The 22,052-nt window shown below is 40.8% G+C and overlaps 1 long non-coding RNA gene and 1 other non-coding gene across 6 annotated transcripts; both read right to left on the minus strand.

Annotated features, from left to right (window-relative positions):
- Positions 1 to 11,862: 11,862 nt before the first annotated feature.
- On the minus strand, positions 11,863 to 22,041 carry LOC129203216 (uncharacterized). 5 transcript variants are annotated; one of them, XR_008575951.1, is made up of 6 exons: positions 21,851 to 22,041; positions 21,712 to 21,769; positions 18,473 to 18,508; positions 17,335 to 17,467; positions 15,400 to 15,577; positions 11,863 to 13,646 (listed from the first exon to the last, which is right to left on the minus strand). It is a non-coding gene; the product is annotated as an uncharacterized LOC129203216 (long non-coding RNA). The 5 variants fall into 5 exon arrangements; XR_008575947.1 differs by lacking the exon at positions 17,335 to 17,467 and having other exon boundaries at positions 15,404 to 15,448; XR_008575950.1 differs by lacking the exon at positions 17,335 to 17,467 and having other exon boundaries at positions 15,404 to 15,577.
- LOC129203822 (small nucleolar RNA SNORD93) lies at positions 18,129 to 18,217 on the minus strand. The gene has a single exon (XR_008576176.1). It is a non-coding gene; the product is annotated as a small nucleolar RNA SNORD93 (small nucleolar RNA).
- Positions 22,042 to 22,052: the final 11 nt, after the last annotated feature.

The following is a 22,052-nucleotide window of genomic DNA, read 5'->3' on the forward strand; positions in this document are numbered from 1 at the left end:
TCGGCCATTAAAGAAACCCAATCTAACTGCTATTTAGCTAAGCTACTAATTGCAGCTCTCCCCGTATTGACTGGAGAAAGGTACAGGCACTGTCAGACTGATTCAGCCCACCCTGAGAGAGGGAGCTCCTCTGACACCCGAGAAGTGTTCATCCCACCTCTCGCTTCCTTCTCATCCCGAGCAACTGGTTTAGCATTACTTCCCGGTACTGCTTCCCACCGGACCGAATCTGTACATCCCCCTTCTTGCTGCAAAAAGCCAAAACAAGTTTCAGCATAGCTCCTGATGTCAGCAGCTGTCCTGGTTTTACTAAAGGCCTTACAAGGAGGCAAATGTTTAGGAAGAACAGATCTGCTTTAGTAGTTCTGCTGGCCAGGATGGAAAGATCAGCTTTAAATAATGTGGACAGGTGCTGGGAGTTAAGATTCAAATAGCATCTGTTTGGATTATTTGAGGAGTCATGAAGTAGCTGCATTTCTAAATGTCTAAAGCAGGGAAGAAGGAAAGAACTGGAGCACCAAACTCTCTATAGCATTCCTGTTTCTGCCATTCTTGCTTCAGGATCCCACTTGAAAATAAGTAATAGCTTTATCAGCTTTTGAATTTAAACACAGAATAGCAGCAAGGCTGTTAAAGCTTCCTTACAACTGAATGATACCTGCTCAGCCCCAGCTGAATCCTCTGAAAGATACAAGGCTTGGTTCTTAACTGTTCAGCCTGGGAAGGAGGTCCTTGACTGCCTCGCATACTGCATCAAGTTCATAACTTTAAGCTTCTTTGGCTATCCGTAAGAACTTACTTTTTCCTGCTACCAGCATAGGAAGCCATGTTACAAAAGCATTGCCCTTGAATCTAGCATGAACCTGAATGTGTTTCAGGTGTGCAAGTCTCTTCCCCAGCTCAAGGAAGGGCTGAAGAGAGATTTTCATCACTTCTTCAGTCTTTGCCCAAGACAGGCTTCCTGCCCAACACCAGATGTGTGTTACAGCTTCGTATGGCAGCCAGTTAGTGAGGAGTGAGGACGGAGGGCAGCGCAACCGCCAGCGGGAGGGCTTTTCCAGTAGTCAGCCTATGCGTGGGCAGAGCTCTGTGGTGTGGAATAGCAGGAGGCTGGATGCGCCTCCCAAATGCAGCTGGAGGCAATTTCAGAAGTCTCGGACCGGACACTGTGTTGAGCCCAAGCAGCGCTTCAGCTGCCAATCTCCTGAAACACTGCAATCCAGCTTCTAAATGCATTAGTTCACTGCTCTGGCATCATTACACGAAATAAAATGTGCTTATGGATAAATAACTTGAAAAAAGTTACTGAGCAATGGATTTCTCCAAGATCCTGCACTGTGTGATCCATCTTTTTCGTAAAGCCTGGCATGCATGGTATTGTGGCATGTGCGCCCCATTCTTGATGAATGACAGAGTGGTTTTGTACCTTAGGAGCAGTATTGGATAAAAAACTCTGTGATGCTTGTGAGCACAAAGACGCGTTCTGGTAATGGTGAGATGAGTAACTTTTTACGCCAACAAAATTAGTTACTGGGTAGATCCACTAATAAGCTATTTGATGCCATAATTTAATTTCAGACAGAAAAGCAGCGCCTTGGAAGAATCTTTATTCAATCTCGAGATATTGAACAGCTTTAATATGCCTTGACATTCAGTACCACATTCATAATCCCTGCAATTATTCCTTCCTACTCTAATAAGAGCAGGCACTGTACAGCACAAGTACTGAGGGATAGTTTGTTTCATGCTTGAAAAGAGGAACACGTTGTATAAAGCGCACTTTGTACTGAACTGTGGGAAAAGAGGTGAATGGGAGGCTAACCTAGAAGCTTTAAAAGCAGTTCAAAATGTCTAGTACGCTTCCTCTCTGCATGTCTCTGTAGGCAGTTTTGAATAAATGAAGAAGCTGCATGAAATGAGAGAGGCACAAAGCTGAGAGCTTCCTGGAAGGGAGAGCTTTTGGAGGAAACCTCTTCTCCCACGGCTCCCACCTGACGGCAAAGGCAAGCATCTTCCCATCAGGCAGGGCTTGTGCTATGGTGTTCTGCCCCGTCCCTCCCTCTGCCTAAAACTTGTGCCTCTGCCTCCTTCTTGGAGAGAAACCTGGGTGCTGGTACTACCACAGCAACACACACAGGAAACTAACGCTGGAACAACCTGACATGGGACTTGAACAGCATTTGTGGGCAGTACTGGTGGCTGCGCTTGGCTGCGTAGGTTTAAGTGTCGATGGCTTTCTTGTCATGCTTTGGTGAAATACGTGACTGTTACCTGAAGCCAAAATGTCAGGAACTTCTGGACTGTTTCCAGCAGAAGGTTAAAGAAAAGGAGGAGAGACAATGAGTGTGTGTGAAGGATTTTATTTTTTTTTCTTAAAGGAGGTGGCCACTAGGCTGGCTATTGAGGTGCCCCTTGAACTGGAGGAGACAATGGAATTAAGATGACTTGGTGAATGTACTAGCCAACAGCTGGATATCTGAGGGAGTTTGTGGAAGAGATGGTGCAAAGGCTACAGCCTTTAGTCAGATCTGACCTTACAAGGTGTGAAGGAGGCATCAGTAAGGATGGAGGGTTGGAAGTTGGACATCTCAGGGTTTGCAGATGTCAACCAAAGAGGAGAATGAGGAGCCTGCGGTTCACAAGGTACATGGAAATGGCAAGTCTGGTGTGATGGAGGAACAAAGCTGTCCATATGGCATGGCATAACTGATCTGTCCACCCAGAGCAAGATCGAGCGGCAGATCTGACTCTACAAGAGATCCCAATAAAAAAAATTGCTGATTGTCTCACTGATTAGGCCAGAGTGATATGACTTAGGAGGTGTTTGGTTTTTTTGTTTTTTTGTTTTTTAATAATGCAGGGAGTTTGCATAACAGGGCTAACTGAGACCACTCATACAGCCATATGTGAAAATGTTTATTATAGAAAGAATACACCGAATAGCTTTCATAAGTGGCGTATGAGCTTGGAGAGATCCATGGGACTGAGAAAAGCACAGGTAAAGGTAAGGCTGGTGGACTAGTGCAGTACACCAACACCGTGGCAGATTTAAAAGTATAGGAAATGACTGTACAGTCTTTGAGCTGAAATCTCTTGAAGAGTAGTAAAAACATTTTAGTGGGGTAGTGTTACAGGTCTGCAATAATCTTTTGGGGAGATATTTGTAATCTTTGCAGAGGAATGTTAGCAAAACTGTCATTAGGAGAGACATTTTCTTGCTATAGATTGGAGGACAAATTCTATCGATAATTGCAAGTGCTTACTGCTTCTGTATGTCAGATCTGACACGCTTGTTCAACAAAATGTTCCTGAACCAAGAATAGGGCGTGCTGCTTCAGGCTTGTGAGCATCTCCGTGTTGTATACTGCTGGGCAGTGGATTCCTGGAACTGGGAAAAGCAGTAAATCAGCCCTAGGGAACTCAGCGGGGGAGAGCGCTCTTCTGGCACGTAAACCACCTTGTTCAGCTGGGGCTCTGGTACTTCTACACAAGTCTTCAACGTACCCCTGTGCAAGACTTACAGTGAAGTAAGAGATAGTTTTATAAAACTAACTTTGTAGTTGTTGTTGTTTTAGACAAATAACAAAAAATAGACCTTGAATGAAAGGACTTTTTATTTCAAAAGGCAAAGTCTGAGAAATGAAGATGACTTGACAGTGAAGTTTATTAGCTTGAGAGAAAGCAAAAAAACCCCAAAAGCTGAAAGAAACTTTAGTCAAAGGACAGAGTCTCTAGCATTTGCACCTTTAGAAGGGGAGAAACCTTGTATGGAAAGCTGGCATTGAAATAGAATTCACTTTAAAAGTGTACTTGAGCACCTGTAATGGACTGAATGAAGGGGGAGCAGAAGAAAGTGTACAGTCTAGTGGGATCAGAAAGTTTTTGTGACAGACTGAATTACCAGAAGACAAAACTGAGTTTTAAAATACATGTACAGATTCCTTAACTCTTAAAAATAGAAGGGCTAAAAACAAAGCACAAAAGGGGAGGAGCAGGCAGGGGGGCTGAGACCAGCAAGTGTAAGAAAATGTGTTTGAGAAGATTGACATTGCCACCCCATGGCCAGTCAGCATAAGGCCATAGCGACGCACACCCAAAGGTTAAAGCAGAATGCACGGTAAGGTTACGATCCCACGGTCAGGGTCACAACTGCTTCTCTGAATGAACACTGAAAGGTCGGGCACGGCCTGAGCTGTTCGTCATTCCCACCACAGACACAGTGTAACCCCCACCTTTACACGCTACGGTCATGGTCTGAATACAGTGGACTCCTTAGGCCAAGAAGAACAACCCAGTGACTCACAAAGTCAGCGGCTGATCTCCTTTAAGCTTTTAGTTATCACAGCAAATTACGTTTCCTTGAGGCTTCAAGCAAATGTAATAGAAGGCTCCGTGTGGTTTGTTGTGCTGTGCTCTGCGGAAATACTCGCATTAAACTTTTTCTTTGCAGCTTTCATTACCTGGACAGGTGGCGTGAAGCATGGCCAGGTTACAATCCTGAAGTCACTCTGTGGGTCCTTCTAGCAGTCAGGAGCAAGATGTCCCATAGTGATCTGACTTGACCACATTTGCTCAAATCTCTCGATATCTACTCAGTGGGCGAGTGATTAGCTAGCATGAACTCCCCTAGCCTTGCCAGTCACCTCTTCTAACCTCCACACTATTCTGACAGGTAAATCAAAATATCAAGTCAAATAAAACCCGAGCACCTATGACAGCAGGCTGTCGTACAGAAAACAGGAGAAAGTCAAAACGGAGGTTTAGGGTGCTCTGACAGCCTTTTTCCTAGGGACTAATATACAGTCTGTAGGGAAAAAAAAACCAAACCCCAGTGTGGCAGAAAATACAGACTCTCATTCAACAGCAAACGTGTGGAGTACCTGTATCACTTTTCACATATCACTGTGCCTCTTAATAGGTGTGCATGTGACTGTCAGCAGCTGAACTCATCCCAAGTCATATTTCTTGGGAAAATGTTTTTTTTTCTGCAGAGTTATATAGAAGGTGACTGAATTATCTGAAAAAAACCCTACATGGAACTGTGTAAGAATGTATGATAAATGCCAGTTAGCTACTTAATAAAACTGATAAATCCTCAGTTTTTATAAGCTGCTGCATTGTATAGATGAAATGAGAGTTTTGCTGTCATAGTTGATCTGTGCTAATTACAGCAATTACAATGCTTGTGGAGAAGGAAATTTGCAAAAAGTATATTAAGTGTTCAGCACTCAGCTGCCTGTCAGCTGAAAGGAAGGCGAGTTAATTGAATGCAGCAGTCTATCCTCTTTCTGTTGTAAATCAGTGGTTAATTATAATGTGCAGCTACATGGCCATATGTCACTTGCTCTGGCTTAACAGTAACATGCCACGTTATCGATCACTGCGCCGGTGGAGCTGCCGTACCCCTGCACTAAATGCCTTACAGGAGTCCGACTGGTTTCAGTGTTGCATAAAACTCATCTTTATTCAAAGTGTAGGAATTAAAATTAGGGCAAATATTCTGCCAGAATCTAACATACACTTATTGTGTTGTATTAGTGTGTGATTTTTTTTATTATTATTGCTATTTATCGTAAACAGACTTAAATACAAAAGAAAATAGATGAAGTGGCAGATGAAGGCACAGAATTTCTGAGAAAAGAGCTGTTGCCAAATGCATTTTTTTTTTTTAGACTTCTTAAAGCTAAGCAGAGCTGTCCCAAACTAATTTATTGTCTCCAGGTATCTGGAAATTGGCTAATTTTAATCTACAGTGGCTTTGGTTGCCCCCTAAAAAAATGCAGAATTATCTAAAGGACTGCTTTTCTCAAATGTTTGTTTTCTATTTGATAATATACTTGTGCCTGATTTAAAATACCGCTTAGAAACTAAGCATGGTTTTCAAATGAGTGTCCCACAGAAATCGTTCCTCTACCTCACCTCTCCTGATGGATTTTCAGGCCAGAGGACTGGTCCATGTAGGTGCAGATACCACAAATGAGTGTGGGAACGGAGACAAAGCCTTAAACCCCAGAGGCCAGTTTGGTGCAATAGAGCCCAGGGCTGAGACCTGCAGCCGCTGAGGAACTGGAGATAATGGCCTAGTTACTGGAATATTTAAAAAGGTCAATAAGGAATATACACTAGAATATATTGCCAGACATTCCTCTGACTTTCTGCTGTGTAAGCACTTTCCGTCTGCGAGGATAAACCAGAATGTAACAGTCTGTATTTGGCATGAAGGGCAAAAGTAGGCTTGATGAAGCTAGCTAGGCTAATTGTGAAAGGGAGGCACTTTCCAATACGGGTCAACCCTGTCTTCTGTTCTGCTTCAGATAGCTCAATATTGGACATCATGCAAAAATGCGATGCTTTGTGGTGCTAACAAAACCATTATTAGTCCAGTTTGTTGCACTGTGCATACTGTAGCCAGTGTGTTTAATAATTTTTATTCCCTATTAACTAAATAAAAACTGGTAATGTGGTATTTTGTTGAAAAGGGGAGTCGAGTCTTTACATCATTTGGTTGCTTGAAGGTTCAACTAAAGGCGAGAAAGCACATCACTTGAACATTCATTTATCCACCTGTGTCTGGAAAACAGGGAGTTAGGTACCTGTCTAAATGTCTGCACCAGCTTACACTGAGGACTCAAAAGCATGGATGAAAAATTAAAGGCTAATTAATGCTGTGGGTTTTTATTGCACCTGCCTTACCCTTCCTTCTTTGGGTACGTAGTTTCATAAATAAGCATCTCTTGCATGCAGATTATTACTTGAAAATCAATGGCTTTCAAATTTGTTTTTTTCAGGCCAGCGTTGAGATACTTTGTGGAACCCGAGCTTTCAACAGATGAGCTCTGAGCTTTCTGCAGTGGCTTGCTCTGCTTGGTCCTATGTTTTTGGTGCTGTGGTTCTGGTTTTGGAGCAGCGCTGGAGCTTGCCTTTCAGTCATATGGTGGCTGCTGAAAAGGTATACCAGTCATGTACGGCCTCTGTGGCATAAAAGCCCTCTCTAATTTGGCTGCTGTTGGCCTTGGGTTGCTCCCCCTCACCTTGGTCCTCCTAGGAAGCCACAAGCAGAAAAGCAAGGGCCCAATGGGTATCCTTCTGGGGCGCTCTGCTCCAAAAGGCCAGGATGAATGTCATTTCTGAGAGGCATTATTATTTCTGAAAGTACAGAAATCTATCCAGGAGCTGGTATCTACTCAAACACCAGACTGTTCAGGGCAGCATGCCCAGAAATGTTGGTATTTGAGCTGAAAATGTAAGTGTTCATACATCCCTCTTCCTGCGGTTGTGTAGTTATGGTATGGGTCTGCTTTGTCAGGCGGAAACAAAAATATCATTCCACCTTTTCCATTTTACTCAGATGGTATTTTGCAATGTACGTATCTTTCACAGGATTACACAGGTATAATCTCTTCCTGGTAGCTGTTTTTTGGTTAGTGGTGGCTGCCTCCATCTAGTTCTTTGTAGACTTACTTGGAAACTGCGGTGACAGAGAACAAATAAGAAACGACTATTTACGATTCCTGCGAAGGAGGGAAATGCAATATCCCAGGTGAAGAGGTTAAAAACAAAAGCAAGACGCTGAGAGCCTATACAGATGTCAGCGTGTTAAAGCTTGAGGTTAAAGGAATTTATTTCTTCTTGTCGCATGACAAACTGCATGCTTTCAGATAATCTAGAGTCTTCTAGCAGTGTTTATAAAACTTTTCGCTTTCCTTCTGCGTTAACACCTCAGTTGCCCTGAGGTGAGTGAGAACAAACCGCAGTTTCTGACTGTAGCGCAAACCTGGCTCTGGAGGAAGGAACTGATCCCACTTATTAAAGGTATTTTATAGTTACAGTGTCAAGACACTGATTCCATAATTGCAGTTTCTTCTCGCTGGCCTGGCCAGGAAAAAGGGTGTTGCTGCTGAGCAGTGTTGTGTTTTTCTAATGTTTTGTATTTCACTTGCCAGACCTAATCACGACCTTGCCATCTGAGAAACACTCACCATCTGTACAGGGCTGGGTGGGAGCATGAACTTCTCTTACACAGAAATGCCAGCATTTTGAAATGCTTTGTTCCTAAATGGGACTTCTACAAGGAAAAACATGTCAGAATCAGTACTCTGTGTCTTTCCACTGTCTCTCTGTGTGTTCTATATAAAATACATAAAAGGAAATAATCTACTCCAGCTCCCAAAGATGTTTGTGCATGTAGCTGAATTCTGGCCATTGTGGTCAAAGATCTGCCCATTACTTTTTTTGTATCACTGCTTCACATGAACTTCACAAGACGGTCAGTTAGTTTCCCTCAGATTTATCTCTTGCAATTAGTTAACCAAAACTGTATTTAACACATACCTATCAGCGGATGATAGAACACCTCTTCCCTCGGTAGCTAGAGTAACATCTCAAACCTTTTCCTCAGCACGTGCCTCATATTCTTGGAGATTTGATAGTTTGAACTTCATTTGCAAGCAATGCCTGGGCCAGTCTCTTTGCATCGTACTTCTATGCAGGCCGGTTCATGGGGCTTTTCAGGATGGCGATAGGGTTTGTGCAATGAGCTGCTTTATTTTCTAATGAAACCACTTCTGTGATAGCTTCAAAACAGAGCTGTTTCAAAGCTGGATGAGAGCTGCTTTACTTTTTGGCAGTAGCTCATGCTCCTCTTCCTTCCAGCTCCTGGTTATTGCCTTGCTGCCTACTATGGATGCCGCAGTCTCGCACAGAACTGAGACTGAGCACACGTGGCATGGCTGAATTACTGTCAGTACCTGGTGCTTGGCTGCTTTCACAGCTTAATTTAACTTCAACAGTGTAATTTTGGGGCTCTGTAATTTAGTAATGACTGAATTAAGACTCTTTATCCTTGGAGATGATCTTGAAAGTGGATTATTCTTTGTGCTGGGCTGCCATCACCTGTCTTGCCTGGCAAAAGTGGTTGTGGTCAGCTGTGAGGCATCAGACATAGCACGGGAGGTCCCGAGCACTGCCAGTGGGACAGCTTTTGTCATCACCCCAGGCCAGGCTGGACCTCTTGTGGTCCCTTGTACTCAGGTCATCTCCTGCCTCTAGCAGCTCTTGGTAGCCAGCATGACTGAGAGTATCCCTCAGGTCACCTACCCTGGTAACAAATGGTCCAGCTGCGTGAGGGGGCAAATGAGGTTTAAACCTATTTTTGCACATCAGTTTTTCTCCCCAAATACAGTTTATTGGCTGGCAGATATGGTTCTTGGCAAACCAGGCTTTTACCCTCCCCAGTGCTCATCTGATTTGAGATAAAGTATGTGCCAAATACGTATCAAGGCAGAAGTTTTGCAAGCCTTCTAACTTCACTTGTAAGAGAACAGACATGGAGTGAAATTCTGCTCTTGAGCTCTGTAAATCTAGAGACACTCCAGAGAATGCAATTTTGAGATTGCTCTGGATTTAAGACATTTTACTTGGGTAGAAAAATCCAGTTTGTGATGTCAATAGTAAAACACTTGAGTGTTTGGGAACAAACTTGGTTTCTGAAAGCTTTCACATTTATCAGGCCTTTGGTTAATATTGCCAGGCATTGATCTCGAAGTAACATCAATTCCTTATAGCACCTGCCCTCTTTTCCCCCACTTGCTGTGAGGGAGTCTGTTAGGCAGCAGTGAGCATGTTACCAGTCTTGGCTAAACCAGCAAGTGTGATATCGTCAATAAACACTTAGGAAGACCAGCTCAGAGTTATCTCCAGGCACAGCAGAAGCCTGAGCTACCAGCAGACTTTGTGCTTTCTGCAAAAGCCCAAACAGAATTTGAAAGAATATATAATTGTGTCAGAACAAACATCTAAGCTCTTTTTGCGATAATCATCTAAGATGAAATGCAGCTGGCTGCCAGGTAACATCTAATGTTTAGTCCTCAGAGAGAAAGCCTTTTGCAGTATTTAACACAAGGATGTTGAGCCCCACTGACATCCAGGTGACCAGCTAAATGGATGTACGTTCTGTAGCATCTTTTAATGCTACTATGGTGAGAGAGAAGGACAAGGACACGTATTTCTCCACTAGATTTTTACTGGGGAGTGCAAAAGGCAGCGCTGTCTGTTGCCTTAATCTTATCATTCAGAGGACTTGATATGTGAAGCCTATCAAAGCTTGTGAAAGAAACACCACATTCAAATCTCCATTTCTGCATGCTGCAGCGCAGCCTCACGGTAACTGAGCCCTTCTAGCTGTCTCCTCCTCTGGGGCTACGGAGCCACATTAGCATGGGGTGTTGGGAGGCATGATTCAAGCATTCTACCATCTTTGAGTCATACTGTGACTTTGGCCAAGTCTGTATCATCCTTGTCTCAGGCCAACATGTTATATCCTCACTTTCATTGTTTAAGGACTTAAAGCAGACTTCAATTTCTCTCCAACTCTATTTTTCATGTGGCTTTCCATGGAGTAACTGTTATCAACAACTACTCAACTATGATTTATGATTATTTGTCCTGGTTCTGGCAAGGCTAGAGTTAATTTCACAAAGAGCCAGGACAGGTGAGCCAAGCTGGCCGGGGGCTATTCCATACCCTGTGACATCATGCTCACCATAAAAGGGGGCCGGTCGGGCAGGGGCGGGTTCGGTGTGGCTCTGGGACAGGCTGAGCGTCCGGTGGTCGGTCGGTCGTGGATCGGTAAATTGTTCTTTGTTATCACCCATTGTGAATATCTGTTATCAGTACTGCTGTTGATTGTTTCCCTCTCCCTTGCTGTCCCAGTAACCTGCCCTTATCCCAACCCTCGAGGCTTTGCCGTTGTTTTTCCGTTCTCCTCCCCAGCCCGCTGGGGGAGGGGTGAGTGGTGCGTGGCACCCAGCTACCGGCTGGGGCTAAACCACGTCATTATTTTACTCCGGTAGTGCACAGGTGTCCTCAGAGAAGCTTAAATTCCATGGTGTGAAATGCTGCACAAAGTCCCTCTTTGTTCAGCAAACTAAGCATTTAGAAAAGAAATGGGAGGGAATTATCATCTATATACTTGTAGATAAACTGACATATGGTTTGTTATTATGCCACATCTAGGAATGAATACATGAGTTAGATCAAGTCATGAATATCTCTGCCCCTCTGTCTGTGGGGGAGTTCTGATGTCCTCAACACAAATGACTGTTCATTTGTATAACAATGGGAAAATGCTGTAAGAGAGAAGTTAGTGTGAGAAAGTTCAGTGTGAGAGCTTATGAGAGGGGAAGGGGGTATTCATTCACAAAACCTTTAAGTTGCTTTTATCCCCTCACACTCCTTCTCCTATAGATTTAATTAATTTGCACTCTTGACACTCATGTACTCATGAGCACCAAGACATGCAAGTCCAAGTGGCCTGTCCAGGATCACTTGTGTGTGACGCAAAGGAGCAGAGACGCCAACTGCCAAGCCCTCATGACGCATCCAAGGTTCCCCTCGACTGGGACAACAAAATAGTTTCTGGATGGATCTTTCATATCTCTTAGAAGGCATCAGCTGGTATGTGGTCATGTCTGTATGTGCATGAACTGCAGGCTTTTCAGAATGAACTTAAGATGAGCTAGTTTGGATAGGAATATCATTCCTGCAGCAAGCACAACCTTCCCTGTGTTACAAACCTGTTTCTTGATGTCAGGGACGCTGCACCTTGCCAGGCAGCTGGTGAGAAATGTTTGTGCCTTTGTGTTTTTTCAGCCTTCAAAGTGCTGGTTACTCTGCAAATGTGGAAGCCCTCCTCTACGAACCGGGCCTGACACCCTATTGAGGAGGAAGAATATGACCTTATCAGAAAGCTAATTAATGTGTTACCGGTTATGACTCCTATGTTACATTAAGATCCCCATAAAATGCCAATGAAGAAATAAGTATTCAGTGCACTTAAAGTGAAACAAACAGTAGTATAGAAAATTCATGGTAACCACTGGTTTATTACACAGAAAACTCCACAAGCGCTAAATTTAGTATAAAAGCATACAGCAACCAGAGAAGCAGAAAGAGGGGAGAAAAAAAAAAGGCAAGAAGCAGTGTGAACAAGGTTAAGAAGCATTTGTGCAAATGGATGTATTTCTGGCTTGGGGCCAATGGGGGAGAAAAAGGAATTGCCAGGCACAGATTCTCAGGAGGTGTAACAGAAGTTGCAGCAGACTGCTGGAGGCTGAAGCATGTCAAGAACGAGACTGGCGATGAGGAGTTTCAGATAACTTCAGCGCAGTCTGCTCACAGGTAGTAGACTCAACAAAATTCTAAACATGGAAGCGATCACTGCTGTTTTTCTGCTACTCGTGACAGTAAGTATAAACATCCTTAACTTACTAAAAAGGACACCTCAGCACACATGCAAGGGTCCTGGCAACTTGACAGCAGTGGGCTTTAATTTCCAGAGGTGTAGAAGTATCTTTTCGCTGTCAGCAAAACTCCCATCTCTGAAAGTACATTACCAGAGTAATTGATTTTGATCAAATACTACTGTACAAGCTTTATACATGGTAAATTCAAATTTCTTTGTTTTAATCCAAAACTAAGTATACTTTGCCAAGAAAATACTATTTTATTTTTTGTCACAGGCACACAACAACGCCATTTTCTTTATTCGGACAGTATATACCTATCCAACTGTTTCCATGTAAAGAAATATAGCAACAGGCTTTTGGTCAATCTGCCTACAACCACAGCTACTGCTCTGAGACACTTAATTTGCATTATCTGCAACTCCCTAATTGAGTCGTGCCTGCTTAGCAGAACAAACACAATGGTACATAACAATGACATACTTCTGAGGTAGTAATATCTTAACTGCACTTAAATCATTTTTTTTAACATTTCAAGTATCTATTACAAGTAAAAGGGAAAGCTGTGTACAAACAAAAGAGAACATACACCATCTAGGATTAGTTTAAACAAATGCCTTTGATTACTGGTTATTTTGAGAAAAGATTTTCCTTCTGCAGAAGAGAAAATTAATCTTTTCCCTTTTGAGGTAATTGCATTTTCAGGCCTCTGTGGGGTATGGAAAGTGATGACTATTTGGAGATGGCAACTCTTCGTGAGGTGTAAAATTACAAAGTACAAGGAGAAATCATCAAGAATCTTAAAGGAATTCAAAGCAGGCTCTTCTGTAATCTCTTCTTACAAACTTTCACACAGTACTTAGAAAATCTTGAATATTGAGTTGAAAAGTCAGTACTGGGCTATTGTAAAGGCTGCTGAAAGCCCTCCCTGCACATCTCGGACTCTGGACTTCTTTGAAGGTTAACCTGACATTCATTGCTTGAATTTACAGTAATAACTTTTGGAGTAATTCCCACATTGTTTTAATTTACTTTAAATCACTGCCAGATATTTCTGACTCCTATTTCAACATGATTTGACTGGAAATATACCAGAAATGAATTACACAGTAATAGGTTATACAGTATTTGAGTCCAGACTGTAAGTGCCCACTCATTCACATTCTAACTTGTAATTTTCAATGTGGTCCTTGTCATTCAGTCACATGAACCAATGACTAATTCCCACCATCAACAACTGTCCACTGCAAATTAGCAGTAAGAAAAACAAAAAAAATGCATTGTGCAATGTGCTCATTCATTCTACAAATGGCGTTTTCAACCTGCAGCACCAAATGTTCTGTGGTGTATCTTATACAAGTCTGAGGAACGGCAAGCTTTGTAACAGCATGACTCCAGTCTTCACTAGAAACAGAAAGAACAGTTTACACTGCGGTTTACAGATAAAAATGAAATCAGCGTATTTTTATAATTTAAAAAGCTGTTACAATGGGTAATGATCTCCTAAACATATAAAGAGAATGGAACAGAGAGTCACACTAATCCCACAAATGTTACTGACCCCAGGTACAGGAAATAGGGTAGGCTTGGTGAGTTAACAGGGAGCCTATTGTAGCACTCATAATTTGAAACCCTTGTAATTAAACATGAAGGGAAGGGGGAAACAGTCTATTAGCATCTTAATCCTTCACTTGTACGCAAATTGACTTTTTAACCATACATTTCCTAGTACTGAGAATGGAATGCCTTTAAAGGTCTACATAGAAAGCCTCTTCATTCCTTGGAAAATGTACAACCTAACTTAAAGAATGACAAATATACATAAAAATGCAGAGTACTTGTCTTATTATTAAAATACTATCCTTAAAGCAGATCATTAGTCATCTGATCACCACCCCTCTTCTTGAGGAGAATATTCTTTTCAAGAGCTACAACCTGCCTGTCAGGTTACCTGCCTATTTCATTAGTGTAAGCTCTTCAGCTTCAGCAAACTGAGCTACTAGCGAACATTTCCATGATGTTTACAAGAGTTAGCCATGTCATAGTTTACTTGTGTGAAAGATATGCTTAAGCACTGGGCTAGATCTGATACCTGTATTTTACTCCTGCTTCTGTAGGTCACCTAGATGAATAACTTGGAAGGCTACCACTCTATCCCTCAGTTTCTTCATCTGTAAAATGGGGATAATGATATTCACTAGCTTTTAAAAACCATTTTAAGATATACATGGTTAATTATTAAGCAGTGTGGATTCTCCCCTGTGAGTAACACACAGCTGCTAATACACTGGCTTATCTGCTTTCATATTAGCATCTTTATTTAAACATCTGCTATTCTCACTGTGACATAGCAAAACACTCATTTTGTCAAACAGCAATTGTGAAGAAGCTTTTATCCAGCACAAGGGTAATTAGAATAGTAGAGGAGTGATGAGACTGTCATCAGCTTTGAGCTCGAGGGACTATCTGGTATTTTAAGCTCAAGTAACTGAAGTAGCAAAAATAGTTTCCAATTCAAGTCTGCCCTCCGCTGGCTTTAATGAAACACTGCTAATAAATTTTGGATCGATAGTGTCTTTCTGTAATGAAGTGGAGGAACTAAATTAATATAAGCTGATACAATTTATTAATTGAGACCTTTAGTCACCATTGCTTTTTTAAATTTGTTAATAGTAGTAAAATAATTTGTAAATTTCTTTTTAAAGTCCCATCTAGGATCCCTGGCAGACTTTTGTTCTTCTGGTTTTCAAAAGCCCACCAGCGTATCATTCATTCCAGAGTTGCTGGAACTAACATACAACATGGGAAGTAACATTCTGCATATGGTTTTAAAGACATTTAATAGAAAAACTACAGAAAAAATATTTTGCTATGATACAATTAACCATTCTAATCTATAGTGCTATATGTATCAGTCAAGTACTAATGTCCCAAAAGAGATGAGTATCAGTCTAGTCTAGTACTCTCTTACTTTCCCCCTAAAATGTGAAAGAACAACAACTTTTACTACTGTTATTTTTAGACAGAACTTTCCATCACAAATTTCACATGCAATTAACTCATCTCTTAACTCAGGAGGACTCATTTTCCTTTCTATATTTAAAGTAGGAAGGGAATGGGGGGAAAAAAACCCCAACAAACTATCAGTTACACTTACTCACATAGAGTCATCCAGCATGATTTCAACCCCAGGGTAACATTTGTGTCTGGAATGCAAAATTTATACCATTATGCACTGGAGGATGTGATCAAGCTGAAAAGCCTCTGGTTAATTTGTCATCTTCACGCTTTGTTATGCTTAACAGCATCTAATCTCTTGTGACTGCTACCCAAACCTAAAAGAAATGAGTAAAATGTGGTTTCTTCAGATGTGTACTTAATATACACTTAGAAAAAAGGGAAAGAATAAAAGTATTACAGAAATGCCATTTTACTTGGACCTTTCATAGCTTGTGCCAAGTGTGCCTAACAGACTTTATAAAGCAGAACATCAGAAAGTTCCTTAAGTTCCTTGCATGTCCTCTGCATCTGCTAAAATTCTTGCTGAAATGGCTATCATTCAAAGTAAAACCTTTAGGAAGGAATGAAAGGCACACAACTATTCTGTTCTTACTGTTTTGTGGTTGGTTTTTTGGTTTTGAGTGTGGGGTTTTTTTGTTTGTTTTTTTTTGCTTTAGGTAGGAAGCTATGCAAAAACCTAAGGAAATCTCATTAATCACTCCAGTATGTACTGTTCCCTCTTAAACCAGACTCCAAAACCCCAGTATCTCAAATGACTGCTATTCTGCACTTCTAGGAGACTACTGTTCGAGCTTTTTAATAATCCTAACTGAAAAGCAGCAGCGTTGCCACACTGAAACACACAGATGTTTTCATGAAAGGTCATTGGTGTTCTATGCATTAGTAGAAGGACTCTAAGATGAACTTAGATATGTGAATTAGACCGTCAATATATAGAGAAGATATACGTGCGTGTCTACTTGACTGTATTTTAAAATTAATAAAATCTAAAAAACATTTGTCTGGGCTAACTATGGCATATGATTATGCTAAAATAGAAAGTCTGGACAGAAATTATGTATGAAAGCCATAAGGGACAGCATTTTAAGAAATTAAGTGTTATTTTACTAGAAGAGTAAAAACTTCATTAACCATGAGTTGCACTCCATTTAATCCTGATAGCACTACACAAGACTTGCAAAGGAAGAGAAGAGTTTTCCTTGATCACTTTCTGGTATCTATGAGAAGCCTTAATTACTCCTTATTATAATACTAAAATACTGATTCTAATCTTCCATGTGCTGAAGATCTCAAAGAATTTTCAGTGAAATCTGACCTACTGAAATGCAAAAAATACAGACAGACATAAATGCCGATACTTTTGTCAATACTAGTTCGACTTCGAGTTCTGAAAGGCAGTTTTCTGGAGCGTCCCCTCCAGCAGGAAGCTCACCCAATGCATTCTAATGGTGCTTGGCAAGAGGAGGTGAGAACTGCTCCTCACCTTGTTGGTCATGGTTAGGTCACGCTCAGTTAGGAATGTGACAAAAGATTTGTCCTTAAGTTTCTGAAATGAATTCACCCGAAGTGAATTCACCCAAAGTGAACAACCAAGATTAATCAATACCTACATTCAGTTTATCTAACTGATTTGTTCAACATTTAGATATATCGAGAAAGATTCAGCTTATACATATACATGACACATTTACTTTGTTGACTGGGTAATCTTATTCAAGATCTGAAAATATACTATTTTTACCTTTCCTATTATGCTCTGAATTCTGTAATTTGCATTACGAGTTGTTAAAAATGATTATAATGACAACACTAAAACCTAGACTACCTTTGAAGTAAGAATTAAAGCTAAGCTTTAAATACTATTTAAATTAAAGCTATGCTAAATTCAGATTTAATTTATACTTAAAAAAATAAACCTTAATTTTAACAGCACCCTTACTGTTTTGGAGGCACCAAAGGAAAAAGATACTTATGGATATACACAGTAACCAAAAGTATGTACTTTTTTTTAACAGTGACATAAGATAAAAACCAGAACAAGCTCACACACTAGCAGAAAACCCACCCAGACCTGTTCCACATATCCACCTGGCATATTTCAACTCAGAGGTCCTTCTTTTTGCTTTACTACTTGTTTTCTCTTTGCTTATAACCAGGAGATAATTAGTAGCTTCTTGTTCTTGTACACATTTATCTTGTAAAATCTGAAAGAGTGCATCCAAAAGCACTACTGTAAATCAGTGAAGTGAATACATCAGTCAGTTATGATTTTCAATTATTTGTCAGAAAAAGTTGTTTCAGCAGCATGTTTATATTTTGTAGATGATGCTAAGGAAAGACTATTACAACAAATGCTCATTGAAGAGAGGAAGCAGAATATGACTTTTAATTACAATTCTTATTTTTCAAATGCTCCAATTCCATGTTCTGTATCAAAGACAAATATTTCATTTTCATGTGCAATGCTGCCAACTGATTGCAAAGACTTACGTTCTCAGTTTCACGGCTGCCTCACCTTAATACAATGTACTAAGGTCAGAATTGGTATAAACCCAAGTATACTGAGGCAAAGACGGGTCTGGAAATCAGAACATATTCACTGTTTTCCTCATCTTCTTTCAATCATAGTAGAAATTTGCCTAAACCAAGCATCTTGTAAATTCGTTAAAGTCTTTGTATATGTGAACTGTTAAAACGTGTTGTTCAGCAACAAAAATCTAGTCGAGATCTGTTGACAAATAAAAGGCGTACATTCAAATGTCTTTAGAGGAAAATCCTCCTAGAGCTACTGAAACCTTCATTGCTCAGATGCTAAAAAAACCCTTAATTTAAAAACAAAGAACAAATAAATACAGATATTAGTTTTGGCCTCAGAAAATCCTTTAATCCATCAGATTTTTTGCGTATCATTGAAATTATGTAAGGAGTCAGATTATTGTTTTCATCCTCGGCCAAGTACTGCAATCATAAAAACATGTATTTAAGAACTGCCGTGTTTTTACAGGAACTACCTATGGTAAAAGGTAGTAGTATCCTGAAATATAACACTTCATTTTCATTATTAAATGAAGATGGGGAGAATGGGAAAGTCAAGTTTCAAACAACATTAAACTTGTGCAGCATGTACTATTCAATTTTCAAGCACAACAGCAGTTCTTCTCTAAGGGCTCTGAAAGCAATTGATGAGTTTCTGTTGAATGCTGTCTCACCTCAGATTGGTGTTTCTCCTTCACCGGCCTCAGGAGCTGTAATGAAAAATAATGAAATTATTATGGTGTTTGCACTCAACTCCATATTACCACACAGGTTTGTTTTATTTTAAAATAAACAAATAAATAGTGTAGTTAGTATTATTTATACTGATTTACGGTGTAATCCTCAAGGATGAAATATCTACTGTAGTATCTTTGAAATGTAAGCTCCTCCTAAACAAACTCAGACTTCATTCCCAAGCAGATGAATTTAATGCAGTTTATTGGCAGTAAATTGAAGGGGAAACCTCAAAAGTGAGATCAGTAAGTAGATAATGGAGGTCTGCAGGGAATTCTTGTGTCAAGTTTACAGTGATTTTTTACAAACTTTAATGTATCAGTTCACTTCGTCTCCTTCCTCAGCCTTCTGAGTTGCATGCACTGTTGCACAGCTTTACTTTATGGTGTGCCGAGATAAAGCTTTAGAGGTCTGGAATTCTTCAACCTGAAATGTACCCTTTGCACCAAAAACCAGAGACAAGCTAAATAAAGCCATCAGACCGAATGACATTTCCCTGAACAAGAAACTGACGCTTAAGTGATTGAGTGATGTCTGTAAGAATCTCAAATCTTTCCTTTACTCATAAAAACTGAAAACATTTGGCAGGTTTACAATGACTGTTAGTGGAATTTATTTGCTATGAAAACACAGCACTGGTGGAATTACTGCTAATCAAGTTAATAAAACAATAGGGATTCACATTCTTCTTGCCCCAGTTACAACCTCTGCAATTTTATTTCTGATTTTATTGTTGTTGCTGGTCACATGAACTACAAGAGAAATTAAAAGAGGTTTTTTGTAACAAAAAACTGTCAGCACCTATGGTATTACTGATTTTCTTTTATCACTTCAGCAATTGGGGCTCTTTTTTTTCTTATTTAATGGTAACACCATTCCAAGTGGGTTTGTCTTCATTATCAGCCATAAGAAAAAAAATAAATCAAGTAAAACCAACATTCTTCACAGAAGCGTTAATACAATAAATTATAAACATGAACTAGTACCCACAGCACGCTCACAACATCCTAGTTCTGTCTTCTCCAGGCAAAGCTGCCTCCATCAGTTTCTTACAGTACCCATTTCTTTGGGTATTACTACTTCTCCTTTCAAACCAGCTCACTGCTGCATGCCCAAGCACAGGCATCTTTGGTTTCAGGGGCCAATTTTCACTATTTCACTAATTTGAATAGTGCAGCCCTACCAGCCTGAACTTGCAGGAAAGATGACTGCTGCTCTCTTACTCTTTGGTTGAGTCATCAGCTCACCAAAGGACTGTTGAGCGCTCAGACACTCTGACATCCCAGGTGCAACAGGAGCCAAATAAAGGCACAGAAAACTCGTGGAGTCAGTACAAACCTTTACTGTTGGCATACTCGGAGGAGGGGGGGGTTGCTGTTTGGAGTTTTGTTTGTGCGTTTGGTTTTGTTGTGTTGGGTGTTGTTGGGTTTTGGTTTCTTTACTGCAAATATGATACTTTGGATAGTACGAGACTATGGATGTGTGCTATTATGTAAGAAGTGCTGTTCTACGGTCACTTTTCTTAGTTTACAGATATCCTTTCTCAGCTTCAGTCTATAACACAATACAAATTTAGACCATTAGCTATACAGAATCTTCTTTTTATTTGCATACAAAACACATGCACTTGTGCTCCTCTAGCCCACAGCACTGATTTTGTTTCTAAGAGGACTGTGGCAAAGAAGTATTAACTTTCTTGCTATTCATTTCCTGGCTTCTATGGTTAAATAAATAACCTACAAGCATTTAGTCAAACATTAGAACTAGCAGACATGAGAAATGAGAGCTATCAAGGAAAGTTTCTGTGATCTGAAAATTATTCCTTGACTTGATGTGTGAAGGAAAGAAGAGAAGCAGCTGGTACACATGCCACACTTTTGTGATTACCCTTTCTCAAGAACATCCACAATAAGAATATACTGTATCACATGTGACACTGTTCAACCAATTTATACTCAAAGGAGACAGAGCTGTTTAACCATTTGGATCAGTTGTTTCGTACATCTGACCTTCCAAATCCCACTTACGCTATAACTACAAGACGTTTAAGGAAAATATCTTTAGAATTCAACTCCAATACAGTGGGTCACATTTTATTGTATTATTTTGTAAGATTAACAATCTGTGTACTTTAACGAACAGTTGGTTTTGTATGTTTAAAAAGAACAAGGTGTAACAGTAACTACATTGTGGAAACAGATCTGATTTGGTCTCATCTACAAAGGAAAATCACTTTAACACAAACTGCTGAAAAATAAGTTCCTGCAGGAACCACTTCTTTTCCTTTGCAAGGGTCAGAAGAAAAGGTTCATTCATTTGAGTTTTTCTCTTTCAAGTATGACAAGCCACTACTGAGAGATGAGGTATTTGTGTAAGTGATATTTATTATAGCCCTGGATTCTTTTTTCGATCTAAAAGCACTCACCTGCTGTCACTCTTCATGCGCCAAAATGGCTACAGCACTTCAAGGAATTGCCTTGGGCAAACCAATACATAACATGCAGAACTTTTAACTGTGTCTGGTCAGTAAATCGTGACTATGAACAAAACTGAGTAGATTTCTGCAGTGTCATGAGGAGAAATTTTGAGAACTTTTTTCAGAGTTTCCATATGCAATTAAATTCCCTCAAACTATGACAGGAGTTTGATATAGTTAGAAGACATGATACAGATTGCCAATGTTGAATATTGTGGCCACGTTAGTCATACTAGGAATGTGAAGATCTGGATCTGTCATTACAACAACAGGCAGCAGACTAACTGACAAAGAATGAACACATGGTACAGATGTGACATAACTGGCTGAGTCAACGGCACAGGCATCATGAAGGAAGATGTCTCTTAAGTAGTGGTGTCAGACAACCGCTTGGTGGTTAGGGCACTGCAAGAGGTTCTTGCAGAGACTACTCATTTATTAGTTAGAAAAGAAAGTGCCTCGGTACTTATCCAGGCTCTGAGTTTGTAAGCACAACAAGCCCTAAGCGCTGTATTGGCATTTTTTAGATATTAGGTCTAAAACCAGAACGCCTCTCCAGCAATTTCTAGTCAAACTTTCTCCCAGAACTCCACGTTTCCACAGACTGAACACATCGCACAGTCTGGTGTCAAAGATGGAGAGGCATTTCCAATTTCACCCGGTAACATTTTCCTTATCACTTTATCTCTACCATTCACTTACCAAAAGGCACTTCCTAGCCTCCACAGGCGGAGTACAAAGCGTGCGTGTACCTTGAGAGCTCCGGGAGAGAAACACAAACAGATAAACACAGGACCTACAGGCAGATGAAGAACCCCCACAGCTTTCGTGACCCCCTCACCCTGGAATAAAGGCCTCAATTCTGGCGGACTACCCTCGGCCCGCCACCCCCGGCTTGCGGGGCTGACACGACGGCGCGGAACAAACCCTTCCGGGCTGCAGGCCGCCACGCTGCGCATGCTCGGCGGGCGCTGACGAGCGGAAGGAGGCCCGCGGCCGCCATTTCCTCGCCCTTCTGAGGGAAGGACCGCCCGCCACTGAGG

This window comes from Grus americana, chromosome 2 (genome assembly GCF_028858705.1).
Source record: "Grus americana isolate bGruAme1 chromosome 2, bGruAme1.mat, whole genome shotgun sequence".
In the NCBI taxonomy this organism is placed as follows: domain Eukaryota; kingdom Metazoa; phylum Chordata; class Aves; order Gruiformes; family Gruidae; genus Grus; species Grus americana.